This window comes from Phascolarctos cinereus, unplaced genomic scaffold (assembly GCF_003287225.1).
Source record: "Phascolarctos cinereus isolate Bilbo 61053 unplaced genomic scaffold, phaCin_HiC Scaffold_8;HRSCAF=390, whole genome shotgun sequence".
NCBI classification, from domain to species: Eukaryota; Metazoa; Chordata; class Mammalia; order Diprotodontia; family Phascolarctidae; genus Phascolarctos; species Phascolarctos cinereus.
Genome location: NW_027556291.1, coordinates 30,703,197 through 30,724,930, shown reverse-complemented (window position 1 = coordinate 30,724,930; position 21,734 = coordinate 30,703,197). Strand labels below are relative to the sequence as shown.

At 38.4% G+C, this 21,734-nt stretch overlaps 1 long non-coding RNA gene across 1 annotated transcript; it reads right to left on the bottom strand.

Moving 5' to 3' along the window:
- Positions 1-487: 487 nt before the first annotated feature.
- On the bottom strand, positions 488-14,894 carry LOC144454968 (uncharacterized). The gene is made up of 5 exons (XR_013483532.1): positions 14,521-14,894; positions 13,151-13,205; positions 11,965-12,124; positions 8,234-8,413; positions 488-6,371 (listed from the first exon to the last, which is right to left on the bottom strand). It is a non-coding gene; the product is annotated as an uncharacterized LOC144454968 (long non-coding RNA).
- Between the last annotated feature and the right edge of the window lie 6,840 nt (positions 14,895-21,734).

Genomic DNA, 21,734 nt, shown 5'->3' with positions numbered 1-21,734 from the left:
GACTACTCATTGGTGAAGTTGTGAAAGAAAATCTGGGATTCCCCTCCAAGTAGGGTCATTGCTTCCTTTTAGTTTTCCTGCTCAGGGATTCAGCCCCAGCAACCCCTTTCACACAGGATATCCCTTTTGACAGAATTCACAAAAGGGAGCATCTGGTGTGAATGGGGCAACTGGAAGAAGAGAAGAAAGACAGAGGAGTTTTCATTCATTATGCTCATTCTTCTGAGCCAACCAATTGTGGCCTTCAGGACCACTGTGCATCTGGAGAAGGTTGGTTAGAAAATCAACTACGGAATGACAGAATCCAGGAATTTGAAAGGACCCCAGATATTGCCTCATCCCGCCTTCCACACTGCACAGAAATCCCCTCTATGATGCAGAAAGTCAAAACTGAAAGTTGCCTCGGAGGTCATGTGGTCTATCCCCATATCTCAAGAATGACTCCCCACCATAACACACCCAAGAAATGAATACTCAGTTCAATCAATTCAACTCAACAACAAACATTTATTAAGAGCCTCCCACGTGTAAGGCACTGTGCTAGGGCTGGAAATTCCAAAGCAAAAATCAAATAGTCTCTGCCCTATAGCAGCTTACATTCTATCAGGCAGAAATTCTAAACAGATAACAAAATACATATGAAGGAAGAATAAAGAAATCACATATTTGAACTGCTTACATAACAAGGCATTAATAGATATTTAGAGAGAACATGAGAGGCAGGGTTTCACTGTGATCAGAGAGCCAGATTCATTGTGAGGATATTGTGAATTCAAGTTCCACTTCTTGCACATATTGGCTGTGTGACCCTGGGCAAGTCACTTAAACTCTCATGCTCCAGGCAATTTTCTAAGACTCTGAGTTTATAGAACAGTTGCCAGTCTGCATACCGTATTGGTAGAGAGAATTTTTATCCTGGGAGCTCCATACCAATGAGAGAGAGAGATGGGGGTTGGGTGGAAATAAAGTAGGGATATACATTCTTTTAAGTATATATCAAACGCTCACAAGATGGCTGACGTACTAGCCCTGCAAAACTTCAAAAGGCTGGAATTATACATATTGTATTTTCAGATCATAATGCAATAAATAGAATTGAATAACTACAACATTTGATTTGTTAAGCATTTATTTAGCACTTCATTAATAAGTGCCTAATATATGGTAGGCACTGGAGGCACAGAAACAAAAATAACACAGTCCCTGTGTTCAAGTAGCTTACATTATATTGGGCAGGAAAAAATGGACACGGATAAATAATACAACATATTTATAAAGTACACACAAAGTAATTGGGATGGGGAAGGGTACTAACAACTAAGGGATCAGGAGAAAACTCCTGTAGGAGGTGGCTCATGAACTGAACCTTGGAAAGGGCTAGGGATTCTATGGAGAACAAGTGCATTCTGGGCATTGAGTACTGTGCGAAAACACAGAAATATGAGGTGGGATGTTGTCTACGAAATGTTCACTAAATAGCTTGAGTGCAGAGTGCACAAAGAAGAGCAATAAACCCGGAAAGGCAGGTAGGAGCAGACTGGACAGGGTTAAGTGCCCAAGGCTTCTCTCTTTTATCCTAGGGGCAATAAGAAGACATATGAGCACACTGAGAAAGAAGCAACATGGCCAGACAAGGGCTTTAAGCACTGTGCCAGTGATAGGAGGGCAAAACCAAGAGTTCCTGCCCTTAAGCATCTTACATCCTACTGGTGCAGAGCAAGAGTAAAAGCTACAAAACTATGTGGAAATTGAAAAATAACACGATAAGCAATGATTGGGTTAAAGAAGAAATTAGAAAAAAGAAGAGAATATTAAAAAGACAAGGACAATAATACTCCATATCCACACCTACAGGAATCAGCCAATCGACATTAATAAAGAAAAAGTAAAATATTATATATACATACACACACACACACACACACACACACACACACACACACACACACATATATATATATATATATATACATATATACATATATACTTGTTCCTAAAGACCCTAAGAAAGGAACACAGTTTTTTTTTTAAAAAGGGAATTATAAAGGGAAGATCAGAAATATAAGAAAATGACAATTTAATTGATAACGAAAACCAAGAGCTGTTTTTTAAAAAAACATCAACAAAATTCAAAAAACAATAGAAAATCTAATTTTTTAAAAAAAGAGAGAGAAAATGCATATCAGCAAAATTACAGATAACAAAGGAGGAATGATAACAATATGAATTAAATCAAAAGTACTTTTAGATATACTATACACAGCTATAGTGTGACAAATTAATATCTACAAAGATTAAAAACCGTTTAAACTGGCAAAATTAATAATTTAAGAAAACCATTCTTGGATAAAGAAAAAATAAGGTAAGATATTAAAAAGTTAGCTTGCAGTGAAATGCCCACACAGATTCACAGCAGAATTCTAACATTCTAAGGACAAATAATTGTTATGTTACATAACTTATTCATAAATATAGAGAAAGAACATTATTAAACTCCCTTTATGGGGGAAATATTGTATCAATTTTAAAACCAGGTAAAGATAACATCTAAAAAGACAATTATAGGCTAATTTCCCTAATGAATACAGATATAAAAATACTGAATAAAATAGTCAAGAGACTACAGCAATTCATTAAGCACCCTATTCATCATGAACCAAGCAAGTTTACACTAGGCATGGAAGGCTGGCTCACCTCAAGGAGAGCTGTCAAAATAATAGAACACATAAAAAAACTATAGCAATGGAACTAAAAAGTCTAGCAACTGTAACAAGAGAGAAAAAAGATAATTAGAAGGATTAACATTGGGAATGAAAAAGTCAGAATACCATCACGTGCAGATAACATGATAAGCCATCTAGAAAAATCAAATAACCAAAACCCTTCAGTCAAAAAAGTAATGGAAACAATAAATGAGTTCACCAAAGTTGAAAGACACAAGATTAATCCACAAAGTCATCTAATTCTTATTTGTTAATTATAGAGATTAAGAAAACAAAATAAAAAGAAATCCCCCTTGTAATAACAGAAACTATCAAATATGTAGAAATCACAGGACCTGTAAAAGGGCAGCTGTACAACTATAATGACCAAAATAAAGGAGGATCAATATAACCAGAGGGATTGGTGATGTTCATAGATTGGCCTGAATAAGACAGCAAAAATAACATTCCCTAAATGAATTTACATATTTAATGGAACAATAAAAATACCAAAATGCTTCTTTATAAGAACCAGAGAAAATTAAAAGGAAATTTATATAAACAAGTAGGCAGGAACAGTAAAGGTCACACTCGAGAGAAAGCTGCAGAAACTAATAATCAAAACTAGAATTAGAGGGGAAAAAAAAGTATCAGAAGAAAATATACCAGTGAAATGGGATAGACACAACAGACGTGCAATTCAATAGACATAAAGAAATCAGTGTTTGATAAGCCTATACAAAATAAAAACTGGAAAAGATTTGTTATTTAATATATGTATTCAGGAAAATTACTTGGCAATGAGATGGAAAAGGAATTTTGACCCACATCTTATAATGTACAGCCTAGTAAAATGCTAACTATAAGAGAAATATAAAAACTAGAATAATATGGGAGAAAGTAGAATAAGGTATCTGTAATAATTGTGGAAAGGAGATTAAGTTGTTTTTCAGTTGAAAAACAGAGGGAATTATTAGGAAGAAAAGGATTGACTTCACAGAAAATTTTAAAAATTTCTCTCCAACCAAACGCAATATAATTCAAAAGAAAAACAATCATAGATTGGTAAACATATCTACAGCAAATATGACAGATAAAATCTAGACATTCAAAATATATATCAAACTGTTTAAAAGTTACAAGAGTAATTCCTAGTCCACAGTGCATAAATGGTCCAAGGATGTGAACCCACAATTTTCAAAAGAGACAACAGAAATTATTAATAATTACTTTGAAAAATGCTCAATTTCACCAAGAATCAAGGAGCTGTAATCTATAACAACTTTGAAGCCCCACCTCAATTTATTTGCCAACAAATTGGCAAAAAGAAAACAAAGGCAACCAAACTCAAAGCTGGTAGAATTGTGAAGAAGAGATAGATTCATCTGTTGAAACTGCAAACTTGTAGTTATTTTGGAGAACAACTCCACAGTAAAAGTTACAAAAATAATCAAATCCTTTGACTCAATAATTATTCTGCTGTTGAAGATATACCCTGAAAGCATTATTTTAAAAAAATCTACCTGTTCTAAGATTTTCATAGGAATATTACGTGTTATTGAAAAAAAAAACCCTGAAAACTAGATGTTGAATAATAGAGAAATGGTTAAATGAAATACGGCACAAGGATGTAATGGAATAAAATATAGCCATTAAGACTGCCAAGTATGAAGAATACAAAGAAATCTAGAAAGACCTACATAAAAAGTGAAGTGATAAGAACAGACCAGAAGAGTGGAGCATTAGCATATAGCATTAACTAAAGGGGAAAAGCAAATTAGAAAGAATGGACTAACAAGCCTGATAAGGCCTTAGAGTAACTGAAAATTTCTTAAGATGCTTTATATGTTACAATTATTAATTTCAGTGTAAATAGTCAAGTTTAGTTGGATGTACTCATATTCAATATTAATCTTTTAATGAGATATTTAACTCATATACATATATACACAAAATACAAAGTAATTAGTGAGAAGACACTGAGGAAATCGATAGGAGGTAGCACTTCAGCTGAACCTTGAAAGAAGCTAGGGATCCCAAGAGGTGGAAATGAGGCAGGAGAGCATTCTATACATGGGGAATGACTTGTGTGTGAGATGAATGTCACATACCCAGAACAATTTGGCTGAGAGGTAAAGTATGTGGGAAAAAAAGTAACATGCTATCAGTCAGGAAGGACAAGTTAAAGCCGTTTTGTGAAGGGAGGAGGTTGCATTTTATACTAGAGGCAGCAGAGAGCCACTGAAGCTTCTTGAGCAGAGGACTCAGTGATGCAGTCAGACTTACTCTGCTCTTCATTTATCCCTTCTTACTTTTTTTCCTTCTTCCCCAGTCTCCAAAATCTCAAAGCAATGGGAGTGGGTATCAAGAGTTATGAGTGTGATCAGGGTCAAAGGGAAAACAGAAATAAGCAAATTCCCTTCTTCCTCACATCAGGCCCCCTACTAAATACATCTTTAGTGGAGGACTCCTGCTTCTCTCAATATTTGTTGTTGAGTTCTTTCAGTTGTGTCTGACTCTCCGTGACCCTGTTTGGGGTTGTCTTGGCAAAGATCCTGGAGTGGTTTGCCATTTCCTTCTCCAGTTCATTTTTACAAATGAGGAAAGTAGGGCAAACAGAGTTAGGTGACTTGCCTAGGGTCACATAGCTAGTAAGTGTCTGAGGCCAGATTTGAACTTTGGAAGATAAGCCTTCCTGTTGCCAGGCCCAGCACTCTATCCACTGCAGCACCACCTAGGTGTCCTTATCACAATATAATGCTTCACAAATAACCTGCAAAATGGACAGTAAAAACAAAAGCTGACACTTATACAGCTTTTTATAATATGCAGTGCTCTTCTGGGTTCTCTTTTTTGGGTGGACAGTAAATGCTTACTGATAGATAATTAATGGACAGTTAAGGAAAATATATGGAAGTTCTCAATACCATAAGAAATATGACTGGAGTATTTGTGTAGTACTCATTTCAAAATATTCAAACATTTCTTAATACCCTGACAATACTCATTTCATAAAAAGGGAACAAAAAGTTCAAAAGGAAGTCAAAAGTAATATTCTCTCCCCCTCCAATTAACAAAATTATAGAAGGTGCCACCACATAAAGCTGTTTGTCACTTTCACAGCCCAAAGCTCATGACCTAACACCAGCAAACTGTCATTACAACTTGGCTCTTTGGCCCTCACCCCACCCTGCATCTCTCTTAACGTAAGCACAAATCAAATCCACACAAATGAAATCCAGGGATTTTCAGAAGCCATCTTGATCAAGCCCCACACAGAACGAATCCCCCCTGTAATTTGCTGGACGAGTAGTTGTCTTGCCTCTGCCAAAAAACTTCTTGAAAAAGGCTAGTCTACATTGGAACAGTTCTAATGCTGAGGAAGTCAAGCCTCAGCTGGCCCCTTTGTACAATCCCCCATTGTTCCTGATTTTGTTCTCTGGAGACAAACAGAATGAGACCTAATATCTCCCCTGCATAACACCCTTTCAAAAATTTGAAGATAGATATTCTGTCCTCCCCTGAGTCTTCCCTTCTCCAGGCTAAACCTGCCCAGTTCCTTCAAATGATCCTCATATGTCTTGGATTCAAGGATCTTCAGTCATCTCAGTTGCCCTCCTCTGGACACTCCAGGTTAGAAATGTCCTTCTTAAACGGTGTTGCCTGGAACTGAACACAATCCACATGAGGTCTGATGAGGGCAGAGAAGAGTGATACTATCATCTCCCCATTCCCAGAAGTGATACCTGTATTAGATGAGCCCAAGGTAACAGTAGGGTTTTATTTTTTTTGATATTTTTTGCTTCCCCATCATTATCAATGATTCACACTGAGCTTGTAATATAAGCTTCAAGCCCACAAACTCCCCTCAGATTTTTTTTTTCAGAACTGCTATCTACAGATGCCTCCTTTTTTTATAATTGTAAAGGTGATTTTTTTGGTCCCCAGATACAAAACTATATTTACTCTAATTGAGTTTAACCATATTGGATTCTCACCAAATACTTTAGCCTGTCGAGATCTTTTTGTATCCTATCACTCTGCATTGTTAGCTATCCTTCCCAGCTTTGTGCCATCCGCAAATCTGATGAACATATAATCTATGCCTTTATAAAAACCAATGATAAAAATGTTCAACAGCACCGAGTCAAGGGCAGATTTCAAGGGTGCTCCTCTGGAAACCTCTTGCCACAGTGACATTGACCCATTCACAGATGTGCTTTGAGTCTGCCCATCTAACCATTCTGAATCCATCTGTTTGTATAATCATATAATCTACATCTCTTCATTTTTTTTCTAGAAGAATAGCATGAGATATTTTATTAGAAGCACTGCTAAAATTTAGGTAAACTATAGCCACAGCATCCCCCCATCTACATGTTTAATTATCCTGTCAAAAAAGAGGAAATGAAGTTACTCTGGCACAATCTGTTCTCAGTGAAGCCACCATGCTAGCCTTTTTATAATGACTGCTTCCCTTTATAGATGTTCATTGACCAACTCTTTAATGATCCACTTTAGAATGTTCCCAGGAATCAAAATTAAGCCCACTGGTCTATAGTTGGAAGACTTTGGGGAATTTGGTTGGTTTTTTTTTTTAAATTGGGATATTTGTCCTTCTCTGATCTTGTGGAACCTTTCCCATTTTCCATGGTCTTTCAATTATCCCTGAGAGTGACTCATCAATCACACCACCAAGTCTTTCAGGACCTCAGCATGGCATTCACCAGGTAGCCGAAATTCATCAAGAACAACTAAGTGTTCTCTTACTATCTCCTCTCCTTACTTATCTTAGGTCTCAACTCTCTGTTAGTCATTTTATTCTCTCCTTTCTAAGATAAAGGTCATTCTCCTTTGTAGAGAAAATGGAAAATTGAACAAAGCAGCTGGGTGTTTTCTCTCTTGTCAGTTATCAGCATCCCAGCCTAAGCTAAAGTCCTAGACCTCCTTTGATCCTTATTTTTCTCCCAATATGACTAAAACAAGTAAAAACAAATCTTTTTGTTGCCCTTAGCTTCACTTCCCAGCCTCAGCTCAGTCTGAGCTTTAGCATTACTGAGAGTATTTTTCCAGTACCGTGCTGCTTTCTTGAAATCATCTTCTGTTACTTGGCCCTGTTTCCATCCCCTGTTCATTTGTTTTGTGAACTCTAAGTCTGTTGGTGAGTTCTGTGTGTCTCCGAATGAATCTATTTAGACAAATCCTATTCTTCCTCCTCATCAGAATTGTTTACCTTTTTGTTTTCAGAAGTTCATTTTTGAGCATTTCCCAACTCTGGGAGCCAGCTTTCCCTGAGGCATTTTACTCCATGAGATCCTACCTATCTTTCCTCTGAACCCTTCACAATCTTCTTTTTTAAAATCTAGGATGCATGACAGACTATGTCCAGTTATTCTTTCTTCTGTTACAAGCTCTAGGATGGAAATGTTGCTTCCCTCTAGGGTTTCCATCATTTCCATCCCAGCAACCCGCTCTTCCCTGCTAGTGAGAAGCAGTCTAGACAAGGAATGATTTTGAGAGGGTTCTCTCACCTCTTTCATTTTTGACTGTTGTTTTCCCTTCCTGATTTGTTCCCCTCAAAAAAAGGCTTTATGTGGCTCTCTGCCAGTATTGAGTTAAAGATATGGACAAGATTCTTCCACATATCCCTCCAGGGTTGTTTCAAAGCCACCACAAAGGACTGGAAAGCAGTGTGATGGGAAGTTTCCATTCTAGAAAAAAAAAAAAAGCAAAATTCTAACAATGCAGTCAAGATCACATTATTTCAGATGATAAATTTTCATATCATATCCTGCAAAGTCAATGAGATTAGGTAGAAATCCAGGTATAGAAACAATAATACTTTACCAAATGCTATCTTCGAGAATATTGGTTTCATGAAGGGGTAGAGCTAAGGGCTACAGAAACAGACATGGATTCAGTGGTAACCATGACAAGCAATTCCCTAGAGATACTCCAAGGAATGGTTTGAAAGTCACTATACTACAAGAGGCAGCATGGTGAAGTAGAGAAGGTGCCAGACAAACTTCCTAAGATTTAGCTATTAAATCATATCCAGTGGCAACTTGCATACTTGGCATTCTCCACAAATGACAATCAATCAACAAGCAATTATTAAATGCTTACTATACACCAGTTGCTGTGCTAAGTTCTAGACATACAAAGAAAGGTAAAAAGGGCAGGAACTCAGGGAGACAACATGTAAATAAGTAAGTATATACAAGTTATCCACCAAGTGGATGCAAGGTAATCTCAGTGGGAAAAGCTCTAGAACCTAGGAAGCTAAAAGGACTGGAAGAATTGGGAATGCAAAAATTGGCATTTAAACTGAGTCTTCAGAGACTTAAGAGGCAGAAGTGAGAGAGTACAAAAGGGAATCTAATTAGGAGATGGATTGTCAGGTTTGAGGAACAGCAGACAGGCCAATATAACTAGATTGTAGAGTGCTTGGAAGATGTGTGTGTGCGCGTGCATGTCATCAATCGGACAATTGATAATCAATCAACAAGCTTTTATCATGCAACTACTATGTGTTGGATTTGGAGCTGGGGTGACCTGATTTCAAATCCAGCCTCAGACACTACTAGTTGTGTGACCTTGGGCAAGTCATTTAACCCTATTTGCCTCAGTTTACTCATCTGTAAAATGAGCTGGAGAAGAAAACAGAAAACCACTCAGTATCTTTGTTAAGAAAAGCCCAAATGAGGTCCCCAAAAGGAGGACACAACTGAAACAAATGAACAACAAATGTGCCAGGCACAATACTAAGTGCTACAGATATAAAGAATGGCAAAAGACAGTGCCTGTTCTGAAGGAGCCCACACTCTAATGGGGAAGACATGAAAACTATTATATACAAACAGGATATCTGAATTGAGAGTAACCAGGGAAGCCAGAGACAGAGATTAGGAGGGAGAGTATTCCAGAGAGGAGGATCAGCCAGAGAACATGCCTGAAGTCGGAAGATGAAGAGTATTGTGCAAGGAGACCAATATCAAGGGATCACAGAGCACATGGGAGGAGTGACGTGGAAGAAGGTTGAAAAGGTAGAAAGTTGTCAGACCCATGATTTAGGAAAGTCGTTCTTACGGCCATATAGAGGATGAGAGATTTGAGGCCAGACAGGAGCTAGAAAAGATCTTGACAGACCATCCAGTCCATAGCCTGCCTTCCAACAAGGCCATGCCAAAAACCTTTTGGACAAATGAGAATCTGTCAAGTGTTCCAAAGACCCCCAGTGGATATTATATGATCTCCCTTCCCCCAAACCAACTTGCTTTTTATACTTCCCTATTTATGTTATTCTCTCAGTTATCCAGGCTTACAACTAGGAGATGATAGTCCTGAATCAGCCTTCCCTGTTCAGATCATGTGTTCAGTTCTAGGGGCCCTGTTTTAGGAAAGCCATGGATAAACCAGAGAGAGGCTAGATGTTAGCACCCAGGATGATGACAGCTAACATCTGTCTCCTGCTTTAATGTTTGAAAGGTGTTTTACATATACAACAGCCCCATAAGGTAGATACTACAAATATTATTACCCCTATTTTACAGATGAGGAAACTGAGTCCCAGAGAGGTTGACTGACTTGCCTATTATCACACAGACAGTATGTGAATTCAAACCAGGATCCTCTGACTCCAAAGCCATAGCTCCTACCACTGTACCTTGCTGACTTAGTGGCATCACTGTCTTCAAGTAATGGTAGGTCTGTCATGTAGATGGATTACACTTGTTCTGCCTGGCCCCAGAGGTTAGAACTATGAACAAGGGGTAGAAGTTGAAAAAGAGGCAGCTCCTGTACTAGAGATTTCCAAGCAAAATCTGGATGACCATTTGTTGAGTGTGCCATAAAGCAGATTCTTATTCAGGTATCTGTTGGACTTGGTAGACATTGAGATACTTGTAACTGCAGTCATTGGTTCCATGAAACACTAGAGTCATCTTTGAAACCTCTTTCTCGGGGGCAGCTAGGTGGCTCAGTGGATAGAGCACTGGCCCTGAAGTCAGGAGGACCTGAGTTCAAATCGGGCCTCAGACCAAACACTTGACACTTACTAGCTGTATGACCCTGGGCAAGTCACTTAACCCCAGTTGCCTAAAAAAGAAAAGGAAAAAAAAAGAAAAGAAACCTCTTTCTCAGCCCTCTACCCCCCACAACACATCCAGTGCATTCAATTGGCCCTGTTGATTTTTGATTCTACAAAATCGCTTGCCTTTCTTTCCATTCCAGAACTCACACATACTAAGCTCACAAATGCATTAGATGACTTTAGTAGCAGCAGCAACCGATTTGCCTTCAGAAACGTTCAACCTCATCATCAGAAAATATGACTCTAGGTGAATTTTTTTTTCCTGCCAGAGATGCATGAAACTGCATATTATGGCGTGAAGGGATTAAACTCTACATTGGTGGACAGAACACTCAGACTGGTTAAATCACAGACCTTTTTTAAGCATCTGAATTACAAATGCATCTCACTGGGGCAAAGATTCAGATCAATTTACATTCTCTGAGCACATACCCACTGATGGCCAAAGGCAATCCACAAAGTGAGTAATTTGCATGCAGATAATCAAGCTGGTCGTCCAAGGTCAGACAACCACTTGTTCACACTGTCCCATGGTGGGAATGAAGTTTCCTTGTTCAGTGTGACAAAATGACTTCATTCTTCTCAGTGAATGATATTAATTAGGAAGTGAAATTGTTATATATTCCATTTCAGGGCAACATAGAGTCTCACAGTTTATTCTGGTGTCATTCCCTAAATAACTTGGGCTTGGGAAAGTGGTAGGGGCTGGGGAGTAGGGGAGAAGTGTCTCATTAAACAGTGATGCTGTGGAGAGCTGTCCTGTCTCTTTAAAATAGAAGTTTATTTTTTTTTAAGAGTCTGCCTTTCATGTTTGAGGGAAATGCTACAGTCAGTTTTTGTTTGGGCTAGAATAAAGCTAATTGGGACACATGAGGAGAGACCCTGCTGGGGCCTAATTAGCACCATGCTGTAACCAGAGACCTTTCATCTAGCACCTTGGGTTATCCACGGATTACTATACTACACTTATTAAATTTAGCATATTTTAGCAAGCCCATCGCAATTTCATTAATAAATGTTTTAACAAATCAAGCTGTATAACTGAATAATACACTCAATTTTGCTCTGTTTTGCTGAAATATTTAAGGCCCTATGGAGTTAGACTCAGATGAAGAGACAGCAGCTTTCTGCTCCCCTCTGGCTCTGTGAAAACTTACTACAGTAACTCACATTTGGAGTGCTGTGATGTAGTGGTGGTCCTGGGCCTCAAGATAACTCTAATTAAGCAGTCAAAATGGTGGGGTGGGCAGCACCAGGGGAGAGCAAGCAGCCACACATATAGGGAAGGTTTCTTCTGTTCTGTGCTTCAGGAGGGTGCATCACTGGCACTCTGTGGAATGTCAAGGAGAGAAGTGGGACAACTAAAGACTGCAGCCTCTCACATTCTTAGGCAGACCTTCTCTTGTGCATATGCATTGTACTTTCTGCTAGAAATTTTAGAATATCTTTGCACTTCGCATAGCACCTTTATTAAGAGGATCTCAACACATGATCTTTACAATACTCCTGAACTTAATTTTGTCCTCTTCCCAAAGTGGACAATGCTTACTTAAAGTGATGAGTTGGGATCGGGAAATGGGGTAGAAGGTTGCATTAGATGACAGAGTCCAATCTCACCATTTTAACCAAGAGGAAAGTGAGGTCCAGAGAAAGGAAGAGGCTGGCCCAAGGTCATATATAATCAGATACTGATCACCTTTAGCATTATACTGGGTAGCCTCCAAAAGATAAGAGGTAGCACTCCCATTCCTTCTGCCCTGAATCCCAGGAAGGATTTCTATACAGAACAATTCCCAAGAACATAGAAAAGGTCTACATGGGAAAAATTCTTAAGAGACTGGCAAACTCTTAACACTTCCAATCATCAGTCACCACTTCTGAATGGATTTTACTTGATAATCTCCAGGTATGTATTCTATTTTTTTTTCTAGCCAGAAGTCTAACACATATTCTTCATTGTCAACATTCAGATGAGCCACTGATTATTACATTCATGATTGGAGATAAATAAAATCTTCTATTTCTTCATCAAATGTGGCAGAAATGCCAGCAATATGACAAAGTACTATAAATAGGTGGTATGGTGGATAAAGTATTGGGCTTAGAATCAGGAAGCCTCATCTTCATGAGTTTTAATCAGGCCTCAGACACTTACTAGCTGTGTGACCCTGGACAAGTCACTTCACCTTGTTTGCCTCAGTTTCCTCATCTGTAAAATGAGCTAGAGAAGGACATGGCAAACCACTCCAGGATCTTTGCCAAGAAAACCCTAAATGGGGTCACAAAGAATTGGACACAACTGAAATGACTGGACAATGACAACAGCTATAAACATCTGAGCTGGGGAAGTACTTACTGGATCAGAATGCTACTCTCCTCCAGTGGATGGATAGGACACAGAGAACAGGAACCTAATCATGGAGAAAAGGAAATGTCTATGTTGTATTGGATATTTAATCACTGATTTCTCCTTTTCTTAACTTCTGACTAGACTAGTAGAATAAGCTTCAAAGAATAAGTTACAGAAAATGTTAATGTGTGGTTTTGAGATGTCTCTATATATCTTGACAGAGCAAGCAGCAATGCCTATTAGATAGATGTCTTGCCTTAGGCTCAGTAAGATCTGGGTTCATATCCTGCCTCTCACCAATACTGGCTATATAATCCTGTCGCATCTCTTCATTCTCAATGTTCCAGACAATTCTTTAAGACTAAGTTACAGAGGTATTGTCAATCTTGCCAATTAGCAGAGGGAGTTTCCCATAAAGATGAAGTCACAGGCTTGGAACATTTCCCGCCTCCTCATCCCACTAAATAAATTAAACCTCACAAACACATACATACACACACACACATTCTTTCACTGCTACCTTCTATCTGAGCTTAAAGGACACTGAAAAGGAAAGAAATCCAGGCTGGTTATAAAATGGACATGAATTAATACTATATATTCTGTAAAGTGGATTTGCCTGCCTCTCATAACATTTGAACAGACTGCTCTAGGGGATTTGTGGGGGAAGGGCAAGGAAGAAGCAGTATTCAAGCTTCAGGGATAAGCCCCCTCCAGTAGCATGCAGGGGTCAGTGATTTAGAGCTGGAAGGGATCTCATAGATATGATCTAGTCTAATCCTCTCATTTTGCAGATGAGGAAACTGAGGCCCAGAAAGAAGTGACTTGTCTTAGATCACAAAGGGAGTAAGTGACAAGAGACTGAATTGTGTCCCAGGTCCTGATTGCTGATGCAGTCCACGCTCATCCATGGCACCCCTCCCGCTCCAAGCCACATTTGTCCAGCTTCCAGCGCAGTCTCTTTTGGGCCAGCAGCCACAGGAGCAGCCCGCAACCAGGTACCCAAGTCCGGACAAGGAGAGGAGCAGTCGATGCCCGTGGCCACGGGAAAACCTCCCGGACTAATAGGAATGAATGAGCTGTCAACTCCCCCAACAGTAAACTTGGGGGTGGGGGGGTGGGGGGAAGTGCTGCAGGTGAGGAAGAAAAATGGAAAGGGAACTATAAGGTGGCAGGTTCAAGGTGGCGTATGGGGAGGAGAACAGGTGAGAAGCTCTGCTCCAAGGGGAGGGTACAGCCCGGGGCTGCAGGGTGGGGGACAGAGGCCATAGGGACCGGGGAGGGGGCACTACCGTGGAGGGCAGGTGTGGGCCAAAGGGCAAGGAGGCAGGGGGTGTGCTACCATACCTTGATGAGGCAGCAAGCTGTCCCCCTACCTGTTCGTGCGGGAGACAGCAGCCATCCAGCCTGCGGACCTCAGATGTAGTCGTTGTCCACGTCTCTGCAGATGTACCAGAGGATCACGTAGAGGATGAGCAGGATGGCAAAGAGGAACAAAGCCACGAAGATGGCCTTGGTCACAGGAGACACTACAGACTGCATGGCCCAGATGAGAGGAGGTCACCAGGGAGTGGGGAGGAGGAAAAAGGGGAGGTGTGGGTGACACCAACAGCCCTCATCCAAGCCCAAGACCCGGCTGCTTAGACTTGGGGGAAACTTAAATAGTTGCTGGAAAAAGCCCGCCTCCCTCCTCGGGGCGTCTGCGCAGTGCCCAGCTCCGCGGGGGCGTCTAAGGCATCCCCCTCCCCATGTAGCCCCCCCTCTCCCCATGCACTCAATGTTCCAGCCAAACTGATTCCTCTTGGGCCAGTCCGGAACATGCCCTTTTGCTTTCCTGCCGCCCCCGTCCTCCAGATCTTTCCCATGCTTGGAATGCAACTCCCCCCTTCACCTCCGCCCTTGGAATCTCTCCCTTCCTTCAAGGCCCAGCTCTGGGGCCATCTCCCACAGAAAGCCTTTCCCGATTCCCGGTTAACAGTGCCTAGATCCTGTCTATAATGTGGTGGAGGGAGTGATCAGATCGCTTTCTCTTTCTTTTCTTCCTGTGCAGCTCCTATAGCAGACCTAGAGGGTCCTAGACTTGGGAGATTTCTCATCTTTAAAAATGAGTGGGTTCTATTATTTCTTTAAGGCTCCTAACATTTTGGGTCAACGAGTCTATGAATCAAAAGACTTGGGTTCAACAAACAGTTCCAACTCCATCAATTAAAAGCTGTGAAACCTTGGACTTCTGTTCTTCTCCTGGTCACTTCTGAGACTATTTCCACATTTGTAAAATGGAGATAAAAATGCTTGCACTACTTACCTCACAGGATTTCTTGTAGGATCAAATAAGAAACAGGGTGTGAAAGTGCTTTGTAATCTAAAAATGCTTTATAAACTATTATCTGCACTGAGTCTCACCATGAATCTCCCCTCTCAGGATAAAAAGTTGCCATTTGAACCTTGGGGGACTACATTTCAACAGACGCAAAAGTTAATGAGGATTACTTTTTGTTTAAATTATCTTTGAACCTAAAAAAGGGGAAACAGAAAGAATGTATAGGATTTAGAACTAGAAGAGACCTTAGAGATCAACTAAACTCCTTATTCTGCTAAGAAATAAATTAAGAAAAGTGACTTGTCTAAGGTCATACAGGTAACAAGTATGTAACAGTCTAATTTAAATCTGGATCCAGACTCCAGATCTAGGGCTCTTCCCACTATACCACACTGCCTTCTTTTGGAAATTCTGCTTTCAAACAGCTGTTCTGTCATATAATTTCCTCTTTTACTCATCTTGAAAAAGACACAAACCATCCTTAGTAACAACTTAGAATAAGGTGGGATTTGGCAAGATCTCATCATTGAACCTGGTACACATGTCATTCAACAGCGTGTGTGTGTGTGTGTGTGTGTGACTATGCTAGTTCATGTCTAGGAGGGTATCATATATAGGCCCAGACTTTATTCTTAAGGAGCTCACGGTCAAATAGCTGGGAAAGTCCTTTGCAGACAATTGTGACACGAGAGTGAGATAAGTATAAAGATCCACAAGAAGTACTTCGGAAAATGGGACAAAGGAGAGATGACAATCATCTGGGGACAGGCTCCTCAGTTGGGCCTCAAAGAGAAGGGAGAAGTATTTTTTAAAGGCCTGGGGGGGAATGACACAGGAGAGGGAGCACTGAAAAAGAGAGTTAATCCTTTATTTCTGTTAAAAAGCTCTGTTCTGGATTTTCTTTTCACTCCTGCTTGGTCTCTCAGCTGAAGAAAGAAGGAAAATAAACAAATCATGCTCTCTAGCTCTCTACAACTATAGTAGCAGCTAATCTGTATTCTTATGGGGGAGAAAAATGATATTTTACAAATAGAAATATCAAAAAACATAGCTGTCAAATATGAAAGTGAGGGCTATGTAACCCAAATAACCTTTCCCTTTCTTTCCCTCTGACATCTAAAAACATCTCTCCTGCCAGTGATGGGGGGGGGTAGGGGGAGGGGGACAGGGTAAAGATGTTTCTTTTGGATACTTCAGGGTTATTTCTACTTTGATTAACACAATTTAAAATTATGAAATTATAAAAATGAATATCTTTGAATATGCTGGGCCACATATGAACCTTTTTTTCTTTGTCTTTAGCGGCTGTTAGATTTCTTTATTCATCATTTTGATATCTGCTTTTGTTTATTTTGATTTCTTCTGTATAACTCACCCTCTGAGAAAGCCATGTGGAAAGACTGGACTTCAAGTCAGGAATCCCAGCTGCACAACTGACTCACAGTGCATGACTTTCCACAAATCACTTAACTCATCCAGGACTCAAATTTCCTCATCTGTAAAATGGCTACGATTTTTGTGAAGGGTTTTCAGGAAGATATGAACAATAAGATAAGAACTAGAGAAGTTGCTAAGTGTACTAATGGGGGGAGGACGTATATGGATAAGATCACAGATCAAAGTATAAAATGGTGAAATCGCCATGCTGACCTCACAGTTATCGTGAGGGTCAAATGTGAATGTGAAGTGGTCTGTGTACGTACATATAGCCAAACATACTGGGGGAAGAGAGAGAGAATTTATTAAGAGCTTACTATGTGCCCAGCACAGACAAAATTAATGTGCCTAGGATAAGAAGGGAAGCAGTTGAATGGTACCAAGTTTCTCTGGCAAGGGATTGGTATTCAAAATATATAAACAATAAAGTGTGTGTATATATTGTGTTACACACACACACCCCACCAAAAGCCATGCCCCAATAGATAACTGGCCAAAGAATAAGCACAAATAGTTCTCAAAAGAAGTGGAAAGTATAAAGGACCACATGACAGAATGCTTCTTATTGCTTTTAAAAATTTTTTATTTTTTCTAATTACATGTGAAAACAATTTTAACATTCATTTAAAAAATTCTGACTTCCTGATGCTAAATGAAGTGAGTAGAACCAGAAGAACACCATACACTATAACAGCCGCATTGTGTGCTAACTTTGATAGATTTATCTCTTTTTAGCAACACAAGGATCTAAAACAACTCCAAAAGACTCATGATGGAAAATGCTATCCACATCCAGAAAAAGAACTATGGAGTCAGAATGCAGATCAAAGCAAATTATTTGCTCTCTTTTTTTTTTGTTTGTTTCTTCTTTCTCATGGTTTCTTCCATTGGTTCTAATTATTCTTTACAACACGACTAATGTGAAAATAGGTATAATATGAATGTATATGTAAAGCCTATGTCAAATTGTATGCCATCTTGGGATGGGGAGAAATTCTGAAATTCAAAATCTTATGGAAGTAAATGTTGAAAACTAAAAATAAATAAATTTTTAAAAAACCCAACAAAAAAATCTGAGTTCCCAAATTTCCTCCCTTCTTCTCTTCCCCTTCATTGAGAAGGCAAGCAATTTGATATAGGTTATACATGTGCAGTAATGCAAAACATATTTGCATATTAGTCGTGTTGTAAAACAAACAAAAAACACCAAGAAAAATAAAGAAAAGTAAAAGGAAAGCATGCTTTGATCTACGTGCAGACTCCATCAGTTTTTCTCTGGAGGTGGATGGCATTTTTCATCATAAATACTTCAGAATTGTATTAGATCACTGTATTGCTGAGATTCTGCTCATTTCACTGCATCAAATCATCTAGGATTTCCCAGGTTCTTCTGAAACCATCACCTTTATCATTTCTTGTAGCACAATAGTATTCCATCAATTGATGGGCATCTCCTCCCCATAAAAAGAACTGCTGTGAATATTTTTGTACATATAGGTCCTTTTCTTTTTTTTTTTTTAAATCTCCTTGGAATACAATCCCAGTAGCAGTACTGCTAGGTGAAAGCATATGCACAGTTTTATAGCCCTTTGGGCATAATTCCAAACTGTTCTCTAGAATGGTTGGATCAGTTCACAACTCCACCAACAGTACATTAGTGAACCTTTTTTCCTTTTCTCTTATACTAGCAAATCTAATAGGTGCAATGTGGTACCTCAGAGTTGTTTTAATTTGCGTTTCTCTAATCAATAGTGATTTAGAGCATTTTTTCATATGACTATAACTTTGATTTCTCCATCTAAAAAACTGCCTGTTCATATCCTTTGACCATTTATCAACTGATGAATTATTTGCATTCTTATAAATTTGACTCAATTCTCTATAAATTTGAAAAACAAAGACTGTATCAGATATATATTGTAATTTTTTTTCCTCCCGTTTTCTGCTTCCCTTCAATCTTGGCTGCATTGGTTGTGTTTATGCAAAATCTTTTTACTTCAATCAAAATTATCCATTTTATGTCCTACAATGCTATCTCATTTCATCATAAATTCTTCCCTTATTCATAGATCTGACAAGTAAATTATCCCCCCGCCCCCCAATTTGCTTATGGTATCACCCTTTATGTCTAAGGCACGTACCCACTTTGACTTTATCTTGGCATATGGTGTGAGATGTTTCTTTATACCCAGTTTCTGCCAAACTGCCTTCCAGTTTTCCCAGTAGTTTTTGTCAAATAGTGAGTTCTTCTCCCAAAAGCACGGATCTTTGGGTTTATCAAACACTAGATTACTACCGTCATTTACTATGGTATATTGTATACCCAATCTATTCCAGTGATCCACCACTCTATTTCTCAGCCAGTAACAGATTGTTTCGATAATTATCACTTTGTAATACAGTTTGAAAACTGGTATTGCTAGGCCACCTTGTTTTATATATTTTTCATTGATTACTTTGTTATTCTTGAGCTGTTTTTTTTTTCAGATGAATTTTATGATCTTTTTCTAGCTCCATAAAATAATTTTTGGTAGCTGAAGTGGTATGGCACCGAAATAAAATAACTTAAGTAGAATTGTCATTATTTTATTGGTTTGGCCTACACAGAGCAACTAACATTTCTCCAATTGTTTAGATCTACTTGTGTAAAAAGTGTTTGGTAATCACGTCCATATAGTTCCAGGGTTTGTCTTGGCAGGCAGACTCTCCAAGTATTTTATATTGTCTACAGTTATTTTAAATGGAATTTCTCTATCTTTTGCTGCTAGACTTTGCTGGTAATATACAAAAAATGGTGATAATTTATGTGGGTTTATTTTATATCCTGTGTGGTTGGTGAATTATTTCAACTAGTTTTTTAATTGATTCTCTAGGTTTCTCTAAATGTACTATCATATCATCTGCAAAGATAGTTTTGTTTCCTCACTGCCTCTTCTAATTCCTTCAATTTCTTCTTCTTTTATTGCTATAGCTAGAATTTCTACTAAATTATTGAATAGTGGAGATCATGGGCATCCTTGCTTTAACCCTGATCTTGTTGGGAAGGCTTATAGCTTATCCCCATCACAGATAATGCTTGTTGATGGTTTTAGATAGATATTAGTTATCTTAAGGGAAGCTCCATCGATTCTTTTTTAATGTTTTAAATAGGAGTGAGTGTCACATTTCGTCACATCCGTTGAGATAATCATATGATTTCTGTTGGTTTTGTTATGGATGCGGTCAATGATGCTGATAGTTTTCCTAATATTGAACTAGTCCTGCATTCGTGGTATACAGCCCACCTTGTCATATTTAAACTTTCTGTACTAATTTTAAGGAAAGTGGTCCATAATTTTCTATTTTTGCTCTTCTTGGTTTCGATATCAACACCACAGTTGTATCATAAAAGGAATTTGGCAGGACTCCTTCTTTGCCTATTTTTCCAAATAATTTAATAGTATTGTAATTAATTGCTCTTTAAATGTTTGGTAGAATTCAACTGTGAATCCATCTGGCCCTGGGGGATTTTTTCTTAGGGAGTTCATTGATAGCTTGTTCAATTTCTTTTTCTAAGATAGGGTTATGTAAGTGTTCTATTTCATCTTAATTTTGGCAATTTATGTTTTTGTAGATATTCATTCACTTTACTTACATTGTTAGATTTATTGGCATATAATTGGGCAGAACAGCTAATGCTAATTGCTCTAATTTCATCTTCATTGGTAAATTCACTCTCATTTTTGATACCAGTAATTTGATTTTTAAAAAAATCAAACTAACTACTAATTTTATTGTGTCCATTCCCCCCCCACCCCGGCCACAAAACCAACTCCTAGTTTGTTATTTCATTGGTTTTCTAATTTTCAGTTTTATTAATCTCTCCTTTGGTTTTCAGGCTTTCCAACTTGGTGTTTAATTGGGGATTTTTAATTTGCTCATCTAGTTTTTTTTTTTTTAGTTGCATGCCCAATTCATTAATCTTCTTTTTCTCTGTTTTACTGATTTAAGCATTTAGAGATATAACATTTCCCCCAAACACTGCTTTGGCTACATCCCACAAGTTCTGGTATGTTATCTCATTGTTGTCATTCTCTTTAAAGAAATTATTGGTTTCTATGATCTGTTCTTTCACTCACTCATTCTTTAGGATTAGTTTCCAATTAATTTTTAATCTAGGTTTCCAAGGTCCTTTATTGAGTGTTATTTTTATTGCATTATGATCTGAAAAGGATGCATTTAATATTTCTGCTTTTGATTGTGAGGTTTATATACACTGATACATGGTCAATTTTTATATATATGCCATGTAACACTGAGAAAAAGGTATATTCCTTTCTATTCTCATTCAGTTTTCTTCAGAGGTCTATTATATCTAACTTTTCTAAAATTCTGTTTATCTTTTTAATTTTCTTGTTTTATTTTCTTGTATATTTATTTGTTTAGATTTATCTTGTTCTGAGAGAGGGAAGTTGAGGTCCCCTACTAGTATAGTTCTACTATTTTCTCCTGTAACTTTTCCTTCATGAATTTAGATGCTATTCCATTTGGTGCATGTATGTTTAGTGTTGATACTACTTCATTTGTCTACAGTACTGTTTAACAAAATGTTGTTTCCCTGCTTATCTCTTTTAATTAGATCTATTTTTTGCTTTTGCTTTGTCTGAGATCATGATTGCTCCCCAATTTTTTTTTTACTTCAACTGAAGCATAATAGATTTTGTTTCAGCCCCTTACCTTTACTGTTTATGTCTCTCTGCTTCAAGTGTGTTTCTTGTAAACACAAACAACATATTGTAGGATTCTAGTTTTTAATCCACTCTGTTTCTGTTTTATGAGTGAGTTTATCTCATT